The sequence below is a fragment of the Gossypium arboreum genome, chromosome 11 (assembly GCF_025698485.1).
Source record: "Gossypium arboreum isolate Shixiya-1 chromosome 11, ASM2569848v2, whole genome shotgun sequence".
In the NCBI taxonomy this organism is placed as follows: Eukaryota; Viridiplantae; Streptophyta; class Magnoliopsida; order Malvales; family Malvaceae; genus Gossypium; species Gossypium arboreum.
Genome location: NC_069080.1, coordinates 111,481,903 through 111,506,068, shown reverse-complemented (window position 1 = coordinate 111,506,068; position 24,166 = coordinate 111,481,903). Strand labels below are relative to the sequence as shown.

General features: G+C 31.8%; 1 non-coding gene across 1 annotated transcript; it reads right to left on the bottom strand.

Moving 5' to 3' along the window:
* Window positions 1-16,448: 16,448 nt before the first annotated feature.
* LOC128284719 (small nucleolar RNA R71) lies at window positions 16,449-16,555 on the bottom strand. The gene has a single exon (XR_008275142.1). It is a non-coding gene; the product is annotated as a small nucleolar RNA R71 (small nucleolar RNA).
* Between the last annotated feature and the right edge of the window lie 7,611 nt (window positions 16,556-24,166).

Here is a 24,166-nt window from a genome sequence, read left to right as displayed (position 1 = left end):
GCCATAGCCCAACTATGGTCTTGTTCAACAATTCATTCACTTAAACAGTACATTTCAATTAAGTTCTACACCTTTAACCAAAAGATAAATACAATCTCAGTACCATCCATCCATTAAATAAATACACATTTAAGTTCAAATATATGAACTTACCTCATGTACGGAACAAACAGAACGAACTGACTATTCAATTACTTTACTTTTTCCCCGATCTAAGTCTGAATTCCTCTTTTCTTGATCTATAAGTAATCGAAATCAGCTTATTTAATCAACTATTCATTCAAATTTACACTTTTGGCCTACATATTTCACATTTTTCACAATTTAGTCCTTATTTCATAAATTCACAAATTAATGAAATTCACAATAGACCCATGCTAGCCGAATTACCATAATGCCCCTAGAAACCAATATTTTTCATTTATTTCACATTTCAACCACACATTTTCAACATTTCTCAATTTAATCCTTATTTTGCATTTTCAATAAAAATCACTTAACAAAACTTGTATAATTCATAACAAATATTCATATTTCATATTCAAACATCAAAGAACACATATATACATCAATGGAAACTCTCAAAAATGTTAACAGTTTTGAAATCGAAGGTATGGGCTTGATAGATTGAGCTACAACAAACTCAAAAATATAAAAATCACTAAAAATAGTGTCAAAAATGCTTACAATTGAAGCATGCATAACCGAACATTCAAATTTCATCAATGGCTTCTTTTCTTTCTTATTTTCAATTGGGAGAAAGATGAATGAACAAAATTTGTCTTTTGTTTTAATTAATGAACCTTTATTTAACAAATTACTATATTAACCTTATATAAAACTATTTAAAACACCTTAATATATGTCCAGATATGTCCACTCATGCTATAAATGGTATAATTACAACATAAGGACCTATATTTTTAAGTTCCATAGCTATTAGACACCTTTAGCTATTAGAACTCAAGTTTTACACTCTACGCGATTTAGTCCTTTTTATCAAATTGACCTATCAAACGACAAAATTTCTACACGAAATTTTATCACATACATGCTATCATGTTGTAAATGTTAAAATAATAATAAAATGAATATTTTAACTTTATATTTGTAGTTCCAAAACTACTGTTCTAATTTGACTAAAAACGGGCTATTACACTTGCTCTGATAGTAATTTTTAGCTCAGAAGGATCAACTCAAAATCGTCAATAGGGAGGTTAAATTTTCCTTTGAGAAATTATGGTGGAAGCAATGAAAAATATGCAATAAGAAACACAAGGATTTATATTGGTTCAGCCCCAATTGCCTACTTCACTACCTTAGCTTACCACAACTAAGGATTTTCCTAAATTTACTAATTTGGCAACCTTTGAGGACAATGTTTAACCTTACAATCTCCCTTAAGATTTATACCCCAAAATATTAAGTTACAAACCCTCTTAAAGTTTCGACCCAAACCTTAAGAATTAACCCTTTTTCTAAGAGAAACAAATAAGCAAAGAAAGAAACAATCCTTACAAGATCAGGATTTTGCAAGTAAGCATAAATACAAAGAAGAACACTTGAGCTAAATGAATACAATGAAAGCTTACAAATGTTTACAAGAAAAGGTATGAAAGAATTAAGCTCTAAGCTATTTTGATTTATCTTTAGGCTTTGCACATTACTCTTATTGTTGCTAAAACTTTGGAAGATGGTATTTATACCCTTTAATGGATTTCCAACCATTGTGATTGTTGTAGAAGTGAATGTAGCTGTTGGAGATGAAATACCAGGTCATTAACTTCTCCTGCAGTAGCGAGTATTGATACCTACTAAAAGGGTATCAATATTGTTTATAATTAATGTTGATTTCAGTGACCGTTGGAGAAGGAAGATCGATACCTTAGGAAATATATCGATACGTTAAGAAATGTATCGATACTGGATCGATACCTACTAGGATTTGAAAATGGAATAATGCCAGTTTGGTATCGATTATCAAAGGGGTATCGATATCTTGTAAAATATCGATACTTAGACAAAAAGTGTCGATACTTTTTGTCTTAAAGCAAATCTAACTTGTTTGAAAATGGTTAAAACATATTTGAAAATGTTTGACTCAATTGAAACCATTTCAACTTGATTTTTATGAAATTGGTCAACTTTAATTTTATTCAAGAACATTTTAATTTGTTATATCAAAACATATTATCCAATAAGGCTTAGTTTTACAAAAATTCTCCAAAAGTGTTATAAGTTCTAATCTTTTAATGGGTGTGTTTTATAAGGTTGTGAAAGAGCCTGTTTATGGCCTAAATTCGTAGGTCAAATAATAATAAAATAATCTAGACTAATCAGAGTTCGACTAAAAAAATAAAGTTTAACTGAGAGATTATCTCTCAAATTTGACTGAAATATTAGGCATACTCAACACAATCAAAGATATGTTTTAAGGAATTATCGAAATTGATAACCTTTATAGAAAATGATAACATGTTTTATAGGATTCCATAAAATCATATATAGGAGATTTTATTCGATATTATTATTGAATAAAAAGGAAGGTCTCATCCCTATTTTCATGTTACCCAAAATACAGCTTTGACTAGTAGCAAAATTTCCATTTTTTTCACTCTTTTAAATATTTGGAGAGTGTTTTCTTTTATCGTTCTTCTTTTGGTGAAAATGTAGAGGATAGGACATTTTTGTTGTGACTAAGGTTTTCCATTTCGATAAAGGCTTCAAAGTCGTACCATTGTTGCTCATTTTTAGATTGAATTTAGGTATATTTTCAGCCTTTCTCAACCTAGATTCATTCTTTGTACATGGATCCATAGATTGTGTTCATCGAAATTATTTTATCAATACGCCATGAGCCACACTGGTATTCCAACATTCTCTTCTACAAAGTCCCCCAAAGGAACTTCATTAGAAGTTGCACTTGTTAATTAATAATTCACTTAGGTGCTTGAAAATTTTAAGATAATGAAAAGTAAGGGGGTTTAAGATAGACTTGATGAGAGCCACCCTCATGCCCTTCCAAAAAGAAGTCGAATCTTATTAATTGGCAATGTTGTTGTTTATCAGTGGAGAATGGTGGATTGGGCCTTCGTCGTATCCTTGATTAGAACAAGGTATTCCTTTTTAAACTGGGTTTCAATTTGCTATCAAATTTTGATGTTCTAGGGGTGAACATCTAACCACACGCCAGCCTCCGGCATGCGAACACCGTGGTTGAGCGTAGAATCAACACTAAAACAAATATACTATCACGACTTTACTGCAAGTGTTACAGGTCAATTGTAATATTTATAATGTTCAATGAAACACTAGAGTTTTCCAAGGATCAAACCCACATGAATTGGTCGTTAAGCAAAGTCCTAGATTAAGGACATGCAATCTAGGAGTCTAATTAACTACTCACTAAATATTATAGTACAACAAGCTATTTAAGAGTTTGATTATACCAATTAATTACCTAAAACTAATAAAGGATTAAATTGTAGAGAAAGCAAACTACACAACTATAAAATACAAGAAAATATGATAACAGGGAGCGGTTGGTTGATTTTTGAATTAGGGATCTAAATTGCTATTACTCCTAAATTGGCTCTGTTTTACCTCTCAGCCTCAACTTTACCAATTTTAAAAAATTAGTCTGATTTCTCTCCTGATCTTACCAACTAACCTGGGACTTATCAAAATGATGTGCAATAAGATCTACTCTCGGTCTCACTTATCTTGATTTTCCTTAGAGGCTTCACTCTTAAGTTTTTAAGTCTATTTGATTTAGTCTAGTTTTGCAATTTAGTCCTTGAACCCAAAAATAAATTACCCATCACTTCCATCAACCAACTCCTAGATATTTAGCCACTCATGCTTGTATTAAACCCATTAATAGTAAGAAATTAAACAAAAACACCATTAACTTAAACCTTAAGAAAATCGATAAAAATCAAAGCTTTCTTACCAAAGCTTGGATTGCAGAACAATGGAGGCAAGAATGATAAGCATGAACATAGAAAAAATGATTTTTAACAGAAGAAAGTAAAGAAAGTTGAATAATATTAAAGTAGGATTAAAATGCAACTACAAGAAAGTTTGAATGTTTACTAAGCAATTAAAACCTAGCTACAGTAATAAATAACTTAACAACCAACTATGAACTAAGGGGACACCAGACAAATAAGCAAGAAAAATAAAACCGTAAGCTATTGAGAAAACTAAACCCTAGAAGATGAAGAGAGAATGAAAAACTAGCTAAAACTAATGAAAATGTCAATGTTTATGAAGTCCTCCTCTAAGCCAATTTTGGCTTCTTTTAGTAGTGTTTCTGACCCATTTTTTATGCCCAAAATACCCCTAAGTGTGTTTCCTTGATAGGTGTAGGAGTTGGACAAGGGCTACCCTTACGGTCATTTTTTGTTTGCCTTATCAACTATATCGTGATACCCATGGTCTGGTATCGCAATATCCTCTTTAGTGTTGACTTGGGGGATCCATGCGGTCATTTTTTGTTTGCCCTATGTTTAAGTCTGATAGTTTATGCAAATATAAAAAAACTTAAAAATACAGTTTGAAAAAAAGAGATAGCAAGCATTACAATATCTGCAAACCTTCGAAAAAAAAACAATAGTAATAAGAACAAAACCAGATATTGCAAAAGCAAACAAAATATGATGCCTTCTACAATGATGTAATAAGAAATGCAATGTGGTGATGTTTGCAATGTCCCTTGAACATCTGTGGAAATGGTTTGACGAAATAACACTTAATTATATGAAATAAATAGTGCGGTAAGCACCGAATGAAGTGGTCGAGGAACAACTCAGCTGACATTCCCTTTCTTATGTTAAAGGTTTCTTGGTATATTTATACACAGAGGGTTCACTGAATAAATAGGCGCAACTTCACTGACAAATTTTGTTATGGCCTTTAAGATTAAATCAGTTAATAGAAGCTTGCCGGAGACTTTCTCTCTTGCTAAATCAAACATATATTGAAGCACATCCACTTCTCTCATTCTATGTTTCCATAGACTTAAACCATTTTATCTGCTTTATTTTCATCCAGATTAACAAAGCAACGCTATGCTAGATTATAAATAATCTGTCACCGACAAACCATTCGAACCACCGTTGTAAATAATTAAAAAAAAAAAAGAGATACATTCATGCAAGATATTCAGAACAATTATTCCTCCTTTGGGATAGCATTTCTATGCAACGTTAGAGATAACTATTAAAATTTAAATTTTAAAATTATTAAGAAATATAAAATATAAACAAAATCATAAAAATTTATAAAAATTTAAATGTTAAATTTTTATTAAAAATAACAACACCGACCCGATAAAAGAGTAGTGGTTAAATTTTTAAAATCTTATAACCATTAGATTTTAATGGGTTGTTATTGTTATTTTTAATAAAATTTTTATAAATTATATAAATTTTTAATAAATTTTGTTTATAATTTTTAACTAATTTTAAATTTTAAAAGGGCTTAATTGAGTTCTCTTAGCTTGTTGCTAAGGCTTTTTTGACGCTTTAGCCTTGTTAGTTTCAAAATTTTCTAATTTACTTCTAAAAAAATAATAGGGGTCAAATTGAACAAATGTATAAAGGTTTAAGGCTAAATTTATTATTATACCTTTTTATATAAGTGCCAAATTTTAATGGAGGAGTTGTTTTGTTTGCTCATCTAACGTACAGGGGCTAATATGCCTATTTCTTTAATAAATAGGCTAAAATGCAATCTGAAGTATAGTAAGGGGGTTTGTACTACTTTTACCCTCATTAATCATGTTTTACTAGAAATTTTTATTAGCATACTATATATTTAGAAACTATATATATATAAAATATAATGTGTAATAAATAATAAAACATATGATTTGAAAATAATCAATAATAATACCTTTATTAAATTAATCATATTAAATGCATTACAATTTTTTTTTTTTTTTTTTTTTGTGTTTGTTGGCGGAAAGTTGAGAAGAACCACCTCGACTTCTAAGTCCTGTGCTAATTTGGCCATGTGATTGGCGCACATGTTTCCCTTTCTTAGTAGAGAATCCACCCCTCATTTATGAACTTTACACAATCTTAAATCAAGGTGCCAATTTGGTCGTCCTCAAATGGCCTAGTCAAGAAACGTACCACAAGTGAAGCATCCAATTCAACTATCAGCTTGGAGATGCCTAGAGTTTTTGCAAGCTGTAGTCCTTCATGAACGCTCCAGAGTTCAGCTTGTACGCTATATGATGTCCCAATTTTCAGCATAAAACCCTTAACCCGACTGCCCATTTCGTCATGTATTAATCCCCTCATCGAAGCCAATCCGGATTGGGGTTTAACAACCCCAGCCCCGTTTGTGTGTAAAATACAAACCTCGGAAGGTAGCTTTCTCCACTGGACCCAACGTGGTCTTCGTAGAATGCAAGAAACATTCGAGAACATTGCAAGAGAGACATCATATTCTAATATCTTGATTGCAAGTGACAATCTGCCATTAAAAACACCGTCATTTCTACCGTTGGATGAATCCCATAATATTGTAGTAAACAACATATCCCATGACACTTGAAAATGTAAAGCCACAGTCTTCCTACAGTTTTGCATGGGCCAATCCTTGGAGGGGCTGAAAAAGGTTTTGTTGTCTGTTATTAGCTCGTATTCTCACCCAAACCTCCTTTCCCGTTAACTCCTAACAATATGCTTTACCGATTCCTCAACATGCTCACACAATGCACAAAACTCATTTCTATCCAAGCGGTCCAGGAAAGCGAGCCATATGAAGAAACGGATAGTTCTGGGCATTTAAGATGCCAAATCCAACAAGTCTTCATATCCGAATTGGGAGTTTATCTCTTTGAATATATTATAAGCCGAAAAAAGTGACTTTTGCTCTCGAAACCCCAATAACAATTGTGATTCGAACCTGGAGAAAATAAACAAGTTTAAATGCACTAAAATTATTTATTTAGGAATTATCAGCAATAGATATATTTAATAATTGAACAACTCATAAGATCTATTAGATTTGTTCAAGCTTTCAACAAATTGTTGGAAAATATGGACATCACATATATAATAAAGGTAATTACATGTTATTATTTACTATCATGATAGGTTAACCTAAATTAAAAGTGATCTAATTTGGTTAAAATTTTATTGGGCTTTAATTATTAAATAAAGTATGGGTCAAATATGTGTAGATACTCTAGTAATTCAGTTCTAATCAAATTCTAATTAATGATGGGCTAATTAGAATTTGATTAGAATTAATATCTTCTGATTATAAATATTAGGGTTATGGTCCCGAAATTATACACAATATATCTTTTCTAACATCCTATCATTAGGAAAGAGAGAGCAGATAATCTTTGAATTTCTTGTGTGCTAATTTGGAAGATCAAATCCTCAAGATCCAGAAAGTTTCAACGAATCCAGGATTCAGGTACGCTTCCACATCTAGTTTTGTTCTTGATTAATTCTTGATGATTTGACATGACAGATCCTGGTTTACAGTTCTAATTTTATATTAGATATTATTTAAAATTCTAACAAGTGGCATCGGAGCTTTGTCATGTTGAATCATTGAGAATGAATTGATTTTTTTTTAATTTTGAATTGATTCGTTTTCTTTTTAGTTTTATGAATTTGATATTTTAATTATATATTATGTTGAATCTTTGAGATTCTTGATAAATTTTGGATTTTGATTCTTTAAATAAAGTTTTAAGCTTTTATAAATATAATCTAGTTTAATATTTGCATATACTATTCGAAAGATGAAGGTTTATTTATTTATTTATAATCAATTGATAAAAATTGATTTGTGAGATTTCTTTCTCTTCTTTTCACACAATTATTTTATAAATTTTGGTTAAAGTCATTATTAAATTAAAATTAACTTACAACTTTTTTACAATTGAAGAATTCCAATTAAAATTTGGTTTTTACAATTAAATTTTGTTTTATTATGTTTTTGTGATTCATGCGTTTATTAATTTACCCAAAGGTAAGTTAATATTTGGCAGAATTACAACGACATCTGTGGTGATAAATGTGTGACAATTATAAGGTATTTTATGTGAGCAATAAGTTAGTCCAAAGATTAATTCATTGTTTGACATAGTTTATCTTCAATGTTTGATTGCTACAACAAGATTATCGCTTACTGTTATTATTACTGTCCAAAGACTTGATATTAATGTTGTGTTTGGTATCTTGAGATGGGATTAACCATTATCCTGAATTTATTGTTTACTTATGAATATTGATGTGAACTTATTTTTTGTTCTATATTTAATTAATTCATCTTCTACTGCCACAATATCTACTAATATAAATTCTATACCCATGCTTAATGGGACTAATTTTAAGGAATGGAAAAGGCACTTACTTATAGTGCTTCGTTGTATGGACATAGACCTTGCACTAAGGGAAGAACAACCTGCACCTCTCACTGCAGAAAACACCCATTATGTTAAGAGGGATTTTGAGAGGTGGGATCGGTTCAAATTGCATGAGTCTAATGATCATGAAGCACAACATTTTAGAAGCCTTTAAGGGCATAGAGTCTAAAAAGATTACTCAAACCAAAGTTTCCTTGACGAAATTGAGAAACGTTTTGCTAAAAACGATAAAGTTAAAATGACATCATTTCTAACTTCTTTAATGTCTATAAAGTATAAGAGTCAAGGAAATACTGAGCGATCTAAGGGCTATGAATTTTATGATCCCACAATTAGGAATATTTTTGAGACGAGAATCGCAACATTCTTTTAGGACGTTGAGTTTGAAGGGAGAAATAAAGTTAGAAACATTGTTTTTAAGGAGGAATTGAATTTAACTCAGTTCCTAGTATCACTTTTGATGATGTTTAGGTTCTCATACTTATCAATGATTAAGAAGTGAATCTAAAACCTCAATAAGACAATGTTAAACAACTTCCTATTCAAGATGAGTTAATTGTTCCAGAAGAACAAACTCAACAACCTCAAGAATGAATGTTATTAAAAATGTCCACCAGAGAAAGGGTTATAATGGCTTTAGTAGAATATTTTGACATTAAGCTGCATCAGATGAATATTAAGTTAATGTTTTCTCAATGGTAACATTGATCATACATTTATATGGTACAATTAAAAAACTTTGTGTCTGATGATGCGAAGGTAATGATTTGCAGATTAAAGAACTTCATCTATGGGCTTAAGTAGACTTCTCGTCAATAATATTACAAAATTTACCAAATGATTATCTCATTCGATTTAGAGATGAATTTTGTTGATAATCGTATATACCATAAGTTTAGTGGGAATAAGGCTCTATATTTGGTTTTATATGTTAATGACACACTGCTTGTCAATTATAAGTATAGCCTCAATCAATGCCCTATGAATGATTTTGAGATTACAAAAATACATAAGATTTTTTACATTTTAGCAACGGAAAGTCTAATGTACATTCAGGTTTGTATACATTGGAATATTGTGTATATTATTGGGATGTTAGGCAGATTTTTTAAGCAACCCTGGTTTGGACCATTGGATAGCATCCAAAAGGGTTGTAAGGTATTTTTAGAGAACAAAAGATTACACGCTCACATATCGGAGATCTAATTAGTTAGAGATCATCAGGTATATAAACTCCGATTTTGATGGAATATGTATACAAGATTTTGATACTAAGGTGCAAATTGTGAAAACAAATTGCAGTCTTTTATTCCAATAGCAACAAGAGCACATTAAAGTCAAAACACATAGACTTTAAGTTCTTGGTTGTTAAAATAAAAGTTCAGAGTGGTTAGGTGCTTATAAAGCATATTAGGACAAACTCCATGATTGCGAATCCGCTTACTAAGAAACTATACCTAAGGTTTTATAATAGTACATTCCTTATATGGGTGTAATGTCATTTAAAGGATTCTTGGTTTTAGTGGGAGTTTGTATTTTAAATGCTTTTATGTTATAGACACATTTTTAGTTATTTCAGTTTAAAGATAATAAGTTTATTTTCTGCATAAATAAAGTTTATTTGGTTTATTCACACTCTGATTTTGGTAATGTTTGATCTCACTAAGGAGGACCAGTTGGAAATAGACATGTTTAGATCATATTGCAAGTAATTTCCATGCTACACATCCATACTTGATCTATGTCATTTGGTTGTGTTAATATACGTGATCATGGATGAATTTAGTTACGATATATGTAACGAAAGTCACCTTAGTTCTATGTTAACATAATTAATGGACGAGATTGTTTGGAATACATTTTGGATATGATAGTAAAATTTTGAGCTCATAAGGTAATATAATGACATGTAATTATAGAGTAATTAGTATATATATGTGGTCCCAAGTGGGAGATTGTTGGAAAATGTGGATATCACATATATAATAAGGGTAATTACATGTTATTATTTACTATCATGATAGGTTAGCCCAAATTGAAAGTGATCTAATTTGGTTAAAATTTTATTGGGCTTTAATTATTAAATAAAGTATGGGTCAAATATATGTAGATACTCTAGTAATTCAATTCTAATTAAATTATAATTAATGATGAGCTAATTAGAATTTGATTAGAATTAATATGCTACAGTTATAAATATTAGGGTTATGGTCCCGAAATTATACACAAGATATCTTTTCTAATATCCCATCATTAAGAAAGAGAGAGCAGATATTCTCTGAATTTCTTGTGTGCTAATTTGAAAGATCAAATCCCCAAGATTCAGAAAGTTTCAACGAATCCATGGATTCAGGTACGCTTCTACATATAGTTCTGTTATTTATTTATTCTTGATAATTTGACATGATAGATCCTGATTTATTAAGTTTTATTTTAGATTTATTTTATAAATCTAACACAAATTTCTTTTTAAAATCAAAGCTGCTCTTGCCTAAACATCATTATTTTACTAATAAATTGAATCATCATATCAATTAGTCAATACAATCTTGGTTCAATTGGAAAAAAATGGAAGTCCTGAATCTTTAGTACCCAAATTTAAGACTTGTCATGCACAATTATGTGTGGGTCTCCAAATCCGACGGTATACTTATTAATATTGTTTAGTGACAGTTTCAATGATTCATTTATTAAATAAATGAACTTATGTTAAAATTTAATCATTATAACAAATTAACTATTTTGTACTTTATGGAAATCAAACAAATTAATAAAGAAAAATATGAGATGAACTAATACAAAATATAAACAAGATGTGAAAAAATAATTAAAATGTATTTTATGAAAATAACGTGAAAACACAGAAATAATACGTTAAACAAAATGAAAATATGCAATTGTTAAAGAAAATTAAATCACTACCATACGAGATTAGTTGAGACATAGCATGAACCAAATGCAATCATAAATATTTTTGTTGAAATTTTATCAATAACAAATGCAAAATATGGAATAAATTAAAATATATGGGCTTATCTAAGGGTACTTGCACTCGAAAATGAAAAATTATTATTTGAGTCTCTTCATAAATAATGAATTTATAAACCGATATATAGTGATATTACACTTTGGCCTCCCAAAATTAAAAAAAAATTAATCCCTTAAAAATGATAGAATTTTAAATTAATAAATAATAAAATCATGTTTTGAATTTTCAAATTTTTATAATATATTTTCAGTTTCTCCTAAAAAGATTTCTAGATTAACATAACACAAACATAAGATAAAATAAATGATAAAACCAATACAAAATTGAACACGATACTGATACACAAATACAATGAAACTACATAAACAAATTATTAATATATTAAACTTAAATAAAAATATAATTTTTAAATGAAAATATTAAGAAATTAAATAACTCCATTTTGGTATTCTTCATGTCTGTTTTACGATAGATATTCGGGGTTATCTCTCCTAACAATATCATCTCCATAATTCGATCCTATGTTTTTCTCTTGAGAGTGTAATGTGCCTTACCATAATTATCCCCTTAGAATCGTCAAGGATATTGTTGAATTGCTGAAAATTAACTAAGCTTAATGTTGAATAAGCTATTTCATGCATCAGGATAGATTTTATAAATTATGGAATAATATTTTATGGTACTTGGTGCATAATTTTCATGCACCATTAATGAATAATAATATGACACATCATTATTAAATTAAATAAAAAATATGAAAGACTTGTAAATAAATACTTGTAAATAAATACTAATAATTTTATTTAAACATTAATCCTAATTATTATAAATAATTATTAATAACTCTTGGATTTAGGATTTGGGGTTTCAGTGTTTAGGGTTTACCTCTAAGTCCTCATATTCTTATTCACCAATGGTGCATGGATTTTATGCATCGATGGTGCATCAAATATTCTCCCACAAATTATTATAGATTATAGATAAATAATATTATAGTTCCTTAAATCAAACCAAAATTAAATGAATGATATAAGGGTTAGTATTTGATATATTACAGGTGAAATATTTTAACTCATAATTCATATTAAAATACTAACACATGCCTATTTTTCTTAATAATCAATTTTTATATTTTTATCAATTTTTTATTTTTATCATATGGATAAGTTTCTTGCAATTTTATTCGCTTAATAAAGAAATTTTACTGAGAATGTAATTGAGACAATGTCAAGAGATAAATAGAGGCCATGGCCCTAAAAATAGTAGAGGTTTCATTTCATTTCCATTAAAAATTATGAAATTATAAGCTAATATAATAATTGAGTTGCATTCTATTCCCCTAATATGATGTCTTCTACAATGATGTAATAAGGAACGCAATGTGGTGATGTTTGCAATGCCCCTTGAACATCTGTGGAAATGGTTTGATGAAATAACCCTTAATTACATTAAATAAATAGTGCAGTAAGCCCCCAATGAAGTGGTCATGGGAATAACTGACATTCCCTTTCTTATGTTAAAGGTTTCTTGGAATATATATGCACAGAGAGGGTCCACTGAATAAATAGGTAAAGCTTCACTGAGCTTAGAATCTGACAAATTTTTTTATGGCCTTTAAGATTAAATCAGTTAATAGAAGTTTGCCAGAGACTTTCTCTCTTGCTAAATGAAACAAATATTGAAGCACTTCCTGTTCTCTCATCCAATGTTTCCATAGATTTAAATCATTTTATCTGCTTTATCTTCATCTAGATTAACAAAGCAACATTATGCTAGATTATAAATAATCTTTCATCAACAAATCACTCGAACCACCGTTGTAAATAATTAAAGAAAACAACACATTCTTAGATAATATTGCAATGCATGACTAAGATAACTTATGGCTGCTTAACAGTTCCTTAAAAATATATCTTTTTTTTTTTTATTTGTTTAGCTTCATTCTCCGGGTTACTTCATGTGTAAACCTCAGCTAATTAACCTCAGTCATTCTCAATAAATTTTCTAATTTAATTTGATATCTTGTTAAAAATGTACAAATAAACATCTCCAAATTAAAGATAGCTTAGACTACTATTTAACGGAAGAGATATCAAAGTTTAGAAGAAAAATCTTTTAATCTTTATAAAAATATTAGAGCAGTATTATCAATGGACAAATTTTGACAACTTTTGTTATTCACAGAATGACAAGGTCAGTAATAAAACTTTTTAAATTGTTAGATGTTTAAGATTGTAATATGTTGGTAAGCTTTTTAGCACAGTATAAGCCTTACAACTTTCGAAATGGGCACGTCTATTTTTTACATGAGTTAGGTATTAGATAAGATTTTTTAATTTGAGTTCGATTCCTTTCAACTCGAATCATATATAATATGTATTATAAGATATTGAGTCCGAATTAATATTGTAGTTTAAATTTTTTAACATATGACATGTTTATCTTATTGACACATGGCAACATAACTTATTTATATATTCATTTTTAAATTAATAGAAAATAACAATTTAAAATTATAAATTATTTTGAAATTAATAAATGATAATCTTAAATTTATAATAGCTAGATTTTACATCCTACTTTGCTTGGATGTCAACCATTAATTATAAAATAATTTATCTTATAATTATATTAAATAATTAGTATATTTTAATATTTATGAAAATAAATTTAGAGATATATAGAATGAGATACAATAATTGGAGAAATAAAAACTAAAATAATATATAATTTGTCAAACCCTTTTAAATATTTCTAATTGATCCTTAAAAAAATAATTTAAATAATACAAACAATCTCCCAAATAATACAAATACAAGAAAAATTAAAATACAATCCAAAAAAATTTACACAACATGAAGAAATAGATAGTCCATTTAAATTATTAACTCATAATAAATTTATATAAATTTATTCTTTTAAAATTTTAAATTTTAAATAAAACACAATGTAACAGATAGATTTTGCTATGAATTTATAAATGATATTTTTAATCATTTTAAATTTATATTTTTTAATCATTACATTTATATGTGAAATATTTTAAATACACATACAAAAATATATAATACTAAAATTTACTTCACTCATAGTATGAATTGAAAATAAATATTACACGTATATTTATAGTCATGTAATGATAAGTGCTAAAAGTAACATGTTTTAACCTCATTCTTAATTGTGAATTTTGTGCTCCTATTATTTTAAATTCATGTTTTGATACTTAATAAAGTAGTTGGGAGCAAAAGGGGCAAAAAGCAAAAAATTAGAGCAAGATATAAGAATACGGGCTAGACAGTTCCACACGGTTAGACCACACGGCCGTGTGACCCACACGGATGTGTGGTAGACCATGTCGATTTCATGAAATTTCACACAAAACTTCAAAAAAATCACGATTTTTAGGTTTTCAGGAATTTTAAGACATATATATGACAAAAATAAAAAGATAAGAGTGAGCCGTCATAGAATATTTAAGAAAACAACTCGAAAAACACCATTAAAGCTAACTCTAAAGCAGATTTCCATCAAGATTGAAGATTCCCAATTAATTTTTTAGGAAGCCATCACGAGTTTCTTTGTTTCTTTCAGTTATATTATCTCTTGAATGTTTTTTATTCAAGCATGAACTAATTTTCTAAATACCTAATGAAGATGAATCCTATGATGGATTCTGTCTTTTGATTTTTATTTTATGCAATAAATACTTAGTTTGTTTTTCTCAATTATGTATGCTTAATTCTTGGTTTAATATTTCTAGATTATTAATCCATGTTTGATGTGCTTAAATCGGTGGTTGAATAGACATTGTTTAAGAGTAGATCTTGTGTAATTGAGTAGAGTTGCATGCAACCCTAGAAATAGGATGACATAAATTTACCGGATTAGAGTCAAACCTAAAAAGGGAATCCATAGCACAAGTTAATGCGATAATAGGAGTTTTAATTAAAAAGAAATTTTAATTAATCAACATAAAGCCAATTGCTCTTATGCTTGAAAGAGATATTTGTATAATTTAAGGATTTCAACGGATCAATATACTAAGTAAAAAAATTGCGTAATTTAGATATATAATGGCATATGAAACATACGCGAATTCTTTCCTGGGTATTATTTTGTTTCTTGGTTATTACTCGATTATTTTTTTGATTTGTTTTTTCCCTGTTTGTTAGTTAAATAGTTTAGTTAATTTTAGTTTTTTAATCAATCACTCGAATTATTCTGTTAAATAATAGAAAGATGGTAATTACTAGTACTTTTAGTCTTCGTGGGAACGACATTTTTGAATACTGAAGCTATACTATTAATTAATAGGTGCACTTGCCTTAATCAAACTTTTAGTTAGTTCGTGAGGCATCAAGTTTTTGGTGTCGTTGTCGAAGACCAGATTTTATATTAATTTAGCCATTTTTATTTTTATTTTAACATTTTTATTTTAATTTAATTTTTAAATTCTATTTTTTTCCTTTTGTTTGATTCCTATAGGTTCCCTTGGTTTATGACTAGAGGCAACTCGTTGAAACCGTTAATTTTTTATAGTGAGATTGAAAAAATCGCTCACAGAAATCGTAGAGAAGTTAAAAAAGCAAGGGAAGGTTAATAGATTTTAATAGACGATCAAGAGCAAAATGACATTACTGTGGAGATTGATAATAATCTTGGTAATCAACAGCCTCCTGCATATCCTGTTCCTAAGACTATGTATGACTATGCTAAGCCCACTCAAATTGGGGCCAAATCGAATATTGTTAGACCGACTGTTGCTGCAAATAATTTTGAGATTATGCCAAACACAATTCAAATGGTGCACCAGTATGTTCAGTTTGATGGGTTGCAAGATGAAAATTCGAATGCTCATTTAGCTAACTTTCTAGAGATCTGCAACACATTAAGATTAATTATGTTAATAATGATGTCATACGCTTATGATTGTTCCCATTCTATTGGAAAAGCAAGGTAAAATAGTAGTTGAATTCATTTCCATGGGGTTCCATCTCGACTTAGGCTTAGATGTCTAAGAAGTTTCTGTTGAAATATTTTACACCAACTAAAACAGCTAAGTTGAGGAATGACATCTCTTCTTTTGTTCAAATTGACATTGAGACGATTTACGATACATGGGAGAGATTTAAGGATTTGTTGAAAAGGTGTCCTCATCATGGACTACATTTATGGCTCTAAGTTCAAACTTTTTACAATGGTTTGAACTCCTCGACTAGATAGATGATTGATGTAGCTGGTGAAACATTAAATAACAAAACACCTGAGGTAGCCCAAGAGTTTATTAAGGAGATGACCCTGAATAATTCTTAGTGGCAAGTTACGAGAGTAAAGCCTGCATAGGCAGCTAGAGTTTTTGATATTGATGCAATTTCTATGTTGGCGAGTCAGCTTGAAGCTATTGGTAAGAAAATTTATGGTTTAAGTTTGGCTAAGTAGGTGAATCCAGTAATGCAACGTGATGCGATTGGAGCGGGGAGGGTTAATACAAAATGTTTGCCCTTTAAGTCTAACATGGAGCATGAACAAGTCGGCTTTATGGGTAATAATTTTATAACTCATAATAACCTCTATAGTAATATTATAATCCAGGATGAGGAACCATCTGAATTTTTCTTGGCATGGTCAAGGAAATCAAATATTACAACCCCCACTGAGTTTTTAGCAAGCTTATCAGTAAGAAAAGAAATCGAACCTTCAGGAGATGTTAGCTAAATTTATTTCAGTGTCCAAAACTAGATTTCAGAATATTAAGACAACTTTAAAAATCAACAAGCATCAATTCAGGGACTTGAAAATCAAATCGGACAGCTTGTGTAACACCCCTTACCTGTGCCGGAGACCGGGGATAACTATGAGGCGTTACTGGACATATATGTGAGCATAAACGGAAAATACGGGTTATAAAATTTCGTTTCGACTCAAAACAAATCCACTAACATTGTAGTGTCCCAATTTTGGGCCTATAAGGCCCTAAACAAACATTGAGAAAGGTTCGGGACCAAAATAAAGATCTGAGGAAACCTTATAGTTTAATACCTCACACGTCCGTGTGCATTGGGATACACCCATGTCCAAAACTTGAGCATTCTGTTAGATTCACACGGCGGACACGTTCGTGTGTCTAGCTCGTGTTCGACACTGACTTAAAATTTTAGGTGCAGGGGACACACGGTCATACCAAACGCCCAAGGATGATCCGTGTGCCACACACGGCCTGGACACACGCCCGTGTGTCTATCCATGTGGACCTTATTAGGCTACATTTCAAGCCTTTGTTCACCCTTAATTGCCTACTCTCATCTATAGCTTCTACTGATATCTAACATGCCCTAATTGCACTTAAGTTCTATCATAATTGTTAATTGCATGTAAACCTCATATCATTGGTTTTACACATGCTAGGTTGCCCTTTTTGTATTAAGGATTATAGTCTCATTAATCACAATATCGGATTTGGCTTGTCTTTTAACTCATTGGCAACTATGATCCTCCTAATTTCAAATGAATTAGTCACATTTATCGTATCCATTCGTAATACATCATGTAATCATTTCAACAAGTAAAAATTTCATGATTAGTAGGTTAGCAACTTACATCAATACAGGCCATTTATCAAGGCCATACAAAAAATGAATAGACATAACATTCAAGTCTTTACATTGCTAGCCAAAAGACACATACGGCAAAATCACCCAAAAATACCTATACATGCCATTGAACAAAATAAAGTATCTATTTACCAAAGCTGGACTAGTTGATAGTGTGTTGACTCTCCAACCGTCTTCCAACCTTTACGAGTCCTTGAGCTCTGAAAAACAAGGAAAAGAGAGGGGGAAGAATTTTCATGCTTAGTAAGCTCGAATAACCGGAAAGTAAACTTACCAAGTAATTAGCATACATCCATAATAGATAAGGAAACCAACAAGCATGAAATGGTTCCCTATCACATGCACTCAACCAATGAGTTACTCACATAACAAAGCGCCATATAATTTATCTTAGATGAGCTCATCATTCAACATTTCATTTTGTACTTGTATTTTATATTAATCCCATTGAGTGTCCAGGAAATCTCGACGGAATATCCGTTAACCATCAATTCATAAGGATGATCATTTCAGGTGTGCACTCCTACGAACCTCACATCTTATGGCAGGATTACCAGTCCAGGCTAAGTCCCTTATTACGACAAACACCTTTAATGAGCTCGAATCTGAATTACCAGTCCAGGCTAAATTCAGACGCTGATCGGATTACCTGTCCAGGATAAATCCATAATGCACATGTATTCTTTGGGAGGCTCGACCATCCAAAGGAATACTCGTCTAGGCTAGATCCTTTTTATAATTGAGATCAGCGGATTATTTGTTCGGGCTAAATCCTTTCTGCAACACATGCAGGATCTCATTACACATGTAATACATGGTTTATCCATTGAATTCCCTTTTTATCCTCAACCGAGACAATTTTTCAACACATCATTATAGGAATGCATTTCTTGAAATCTTATGCTATCAATAAATGCAATCATCATTCATTCACAAATCATATAATTAGGCATATTAGGAGTTTAATTTAAGTTATTCGAACTTACTTGGTATTCGTTTCGGGATGATCATTTCAGTTGTGCACTCCCTCGAACCTCACATCTTATGGCAGGATTACCAGTCCAGGCTAAATCCCCCATATCGTAAACTCATAAGGTGATGTCGAGATTACCAGTCCAAGTTAAGTCCCTCATTGCGACAAACACCTTTAATGAGCTCGGATCTGAATTACCAGTCTAGGCTAAATTCAGACCTTGATTGGATTACCCGTCCGGGCTAAATCCATAATGCACGTGTATTCTTCGGGAGGTGCAATCATCCAAAGGAACACCCGTCCGAGCTAGATCCTTTTCATAATTGAGATTAGCTGATTATCCGTCCGGGCTAAATCCTTTCTGCAACACATGCAGGATCTCATTACACATGTAATACATGGTTTATCCATCGAATTCCCTTTTTAACCTCAACTGAGACAATTTTTCAACACATCATTATTAGGAATGTATTTCATGAAATATTATGCTATCAATAAATGCAATCATCATTCATTCACAAATCATATAATTAGGCATATTAGGAGTTTACTTTAAGTTATCCAAACTTACCTGGTATTCGTTTTGGTGTTGTGTTTCGGTTATTCCGAAACCTTTCGTTTTCCTCGATCGACCTCCAGAATTTGTTCCTCAGGGTCTATTACAACAAAATTAAATCATTAACACTCCACATTATACATTTCAAGTCTAAATTCCACCTTTGGTCCAAATGATCGTTTTGCCCCTAACCTTTCACATTTTTATGATTTAGTCCCTAGGCTTGTATAAGGAAACACATGCAATTTCTATCTTACCCAAGCCTACCCAAACATTTTTCTCTCTTATGGCAGCATACATTTTCCATTATTTTCACATTTCTACCTCATATTTTACAACTTTTGTAAAAAAGGTCCCTTTTGGGATTTTTCATGAAAATCACTTAGGAAAAGATGTTTAACACACATCTAACTTTCATATTCCTTCATAATCCATCAAAATACAAGTAACTCATGCATGGGTAAATTTTTAAACATGAACCCTAGCATGAAATATGGGTAGAAATGGAGAGAGCAAGCTACCGGAATTTCAAAAATACAAAGAACATTAAAAACGGGATTTGAGAGCACTTACTATTGAGCTTGAAAAGCTTGAAAACCCTAGCTATTGAGACCCTTGAATTTTCAGCAGCATGGGGAAGAAGAATGAGCTGATTTTGGTTCATTTTTCCCATTTTATTTTATTAAAATGCCAAATAACCAAAATGCCCTTAAGCCATTTCTTTAAAATTTCGTCCATGGTAGCCCATTTTTGTCCAAAAACTTAGAAATTGGGAAAATTGCTCTCCAAGACCTTCTAATTTATAATCTAAAGCAATTTCATACAAATTGCTTCTAGAATCCAAGTTTTGCAATTTATTCAATTTAGTCCCTAATTTCTAATTGGACACTTTACTCAAAGAATTTCTTCATGAAACTTTAACACATGCATATTCTCATATTCTAGGCCTCATAATAATCATAAAATAAAAATTTTGATGTCAGATTTGTGGTCCCGAAACCACTATTCCGACTAGGCCCTATTTCAGGATGTTACATTTCTCCCCCCTTAGGGACTTTCGTCCTTGAAAGTCTTACCAGTAAACAGATTCGGATATTAGCTTCTCATGGTTTCTTCCGGCTCCTATGTAGCCTCTTCCACACCATGTCGATGCCATAAAACTTTTACTAAAGCCACATCTTTATTCCTCAACTGTTTAATCTCATGGGCTAAAATCTTAACCAGTTCCTCCTCATAGGTCATGTCCGGTCGATTTCAACCTCGGTCGGCAAAATCACATGAGAGGGGTCTAATCAGTATCGCCTTAACATAGATACATGGAACACATTATGAATCTTTTCCAGTTCGAGTGGTAATGCCAAACGATAAGCTAATGGTCCAACTCTTTCAATGATCTTGTATGGTCTAATAAACCGCAGACTTAGTTTGCTTTTTTGACCAAATCTCAAAACCTTTTTCCATAGAGATACTTTCAAGAATACTCTATCTCCAACTTGGAACTCAATTTCCTTTCTTTTTAGATCAACATATGTTCCTTTCTTTTTAGATCAGCATATGACTTTTGCCTATCCGATGTGGCTTTTAGACAATTTCGTATCACTTAAACTTTCTCTTCAGTTTCTTTAATTAGATCAACTCCATGAATCTAACTTTCCTTAAGTTTTGTCCAGTACAATGGAGTTCGGCACTTCCTGTCATACAAGGTTTCATACGGTGCCATCTTTAAACTTGTTTGAAAGCTATTATTATAGGCAAACTCTACCAATGGCAAGTATTTTTCCCAGCTACCCTAAAATTCGAGGATGCAACATCGTAACATATCCTCGAGAATCTGAATCATCCGTTCAGACTGACCATTGGTTTGAGGGTGAAAAGCTGTACTAAAGCTCAACTTCATACCCAATGCTTCTTATAATTTATTCTAGAATCTCGAAGTGAACCTCCGGTCTCTGTCTGAAATAATCAATAGTGGTACTCCATGCAATCTAACAATCTCAGAAATGTATAAGTCGACCAACTTATCAAGAGAGTAATCTGTCCTTACCAGAATAAAATGAGCCGACTTCGTAAACTTATCCACTACAACCCATATGGCATCTTTCTTTTTTCAAAGCCAAAGGCAATCTTGTCACGAAATCCATGGTAACTCTGTCCCACTTCCATTCGGGGACCATCACAGGCTGTAACAACCCTGAAGGTACTTGATATTCAGCTTTAACTTGCTAACATACCAGGCATTTTGATACAAATTCAGAAATATCTCTTTTCATGTCATTCGTCCAGTACATTTTCTTCAAATCATTGTACATCTTGGTACTTCCTGGGTGAATTAACAAACGCCTGTCATGTGCTTCTTGCAAAATCTTCCAAATAAGCTCATTGTCCTTGGGTACACAAATCCTATCTCTGAATATCAAACATTCATCAGAACCAATCCAAAAATCTGATTCAATACCTAACTCACATTGAGTTCTTTTTGCTTGCAAGTCATCATCATTAGTTTGAGCATTATAGATTTCCTGAAGAAATTTAGGCCTATCCTCTAGCTCTACCAGGACTGAACCATCATCAAGTAATGTCAAATGAGCATCCATGGCTCTCAAAGCAAACAGGGATTTTCTGCTCAACGCATCGGCAACCACATTCGCCCTTCCTGGGTGATAGTCAATGATCAAATCATAGTCCTTAATTACTTCTAACCATCTCCGCTGTCTCAGATGTAATTCTTTTTTTAAGTCATTAAATATTCAAACTCTTGTGGTCCGTGAATATGCGGCAAGTCTCACCATATAAATAATGCCTCCAAATTTTTAAAGCAAAAACGATAGCGGCAAGCTCTATGTTGTGTGTCGGATAGCTCTTCTTGTGTGGCTTCAATTGCCGTGAAGCATAAGCAATCACTTTGCCATCTTGCATAAGTATACATCCTAATCCATTTAAAGATACATCATTGTAGACCACAAACTCTTTTCCCGGTTCAGGTAGTACTAAAACAGGAGCTTCGGTTAGCAATATTTTTAACTTCTCAAAACTTTGCTGACACTTCTCCATCCATTCAAACTTAACGTCTTTCTGTTGCAACCTCGTCATCAGAGTCGCTATCATGGAGAATCCTTTTACAAACCTTCGATAGTAACCGGCTAAGCCCAAAAAAGTTTCTAACCTCAGTTACACTTTTAGGCGGTTTCTATTCGACGATAGCAAAGATCTCACTTGGATCAAATTGGATGTCTTCACTTGAAACAATATGACCCAAAAATCCAACTTTCTAAAGCCAAAACTCACTCTTGCTAAACTTAGCATATAGTTGTTTTTCCCGCAAGGTCTGCAACACAATTCTCAGGTGCTTCGCATGTTCTATCTCATCTTTGGAGTAAATCAAGATGTTGTCAATGAATACAATGACAAACTTATCCAAATATGGTCGAAAAATTCTATTCATTAGGTCCATAAATATGGCCAGTGCATTCGTCAGCCCAAACGGCATGACAAGAAATTTCTAATGACCATACCTCGTCCTGAAAGCTGTCTTAGGTACATCCAATTCTTTAACTCGTAGTTGATAATAACCAGACCTCAAGTCTATCTTAGAGAACACGGTGGCTCCTCTCAATTGGTGTAACAAATCATCGATCCTTGGCAAAGGATACTTATTTTTTATAGTTACCTTGTTCAGTTGCCGATAATCTATACATAGCCTTATCGAACCATCTTTCTTCTTTACAAATAGTACGGGGGCACCCCAAGGTGAAAAACTTGGTCTTGCAAATCCTTTATCCGTCAGCTCTTGCAACTGTGCTTTTAACTCCTTCAAATCGGTTGGTGCCATTCTGTACAAAGCAATAGAAATAGGAGCTGTCTCTGGTATCAATTCAATGCCAAACTCTATTTCTTTTTCAGGGGGTATTCTGGGTAGTTCCTCTGGAAACACATCTGGATACTCGCATACTATCAGCATAGACTCAAACTTCAACTATGTTTCCTTAGCATTCAATACAAATGCAAGGTAGGCTTCATACCCTTTCTTCATATATCTCTGAGCAACTATTGCCGTGATTACAATTGGTGGCGAACCCAATTCTCTTGAATCGACCTGTAGAATCTTACTATCCAGGCATTTCAATTTAATATACTTACTACCACAATTTACAATTACATCATGAAGGGCTAACCAATCCATACCAAGTATTACATCAAATTCATCAAATGGTAATAACATAAGGTTAGCCGGAAAGCAATGACCCTGAATCGTCAAAGGATAATTCTTACAAACTTTATCAACCAGGACTGATTTGCCTAGTGGGTTTGACACTCTAATGATGAATTCCGTAGGTTCAACGGGTATGTTCATACTAGACACAAATCTCATGCAAATATATGAATGTGTCGACCCCAGGTCAATTAAAGCAATAAGAGCACGTATCGTATACGTTCTTGCCGGGGCTCGAACCTCTGACTTTGCAGTGTCTTTAGTCGCAACTCAGCTGCCATTAGCACTCCCAGGATATCTCAAAGGTCTACCCCGTGGAACGGGAGTACTCGACTTCGGGGCTACTTCCACTTCTTTTTCGACTTGCTCTAGGCAGTCTCTGACAAAGTGGTCAAGAGAACCACATCTGAAACACGCACCACTCTT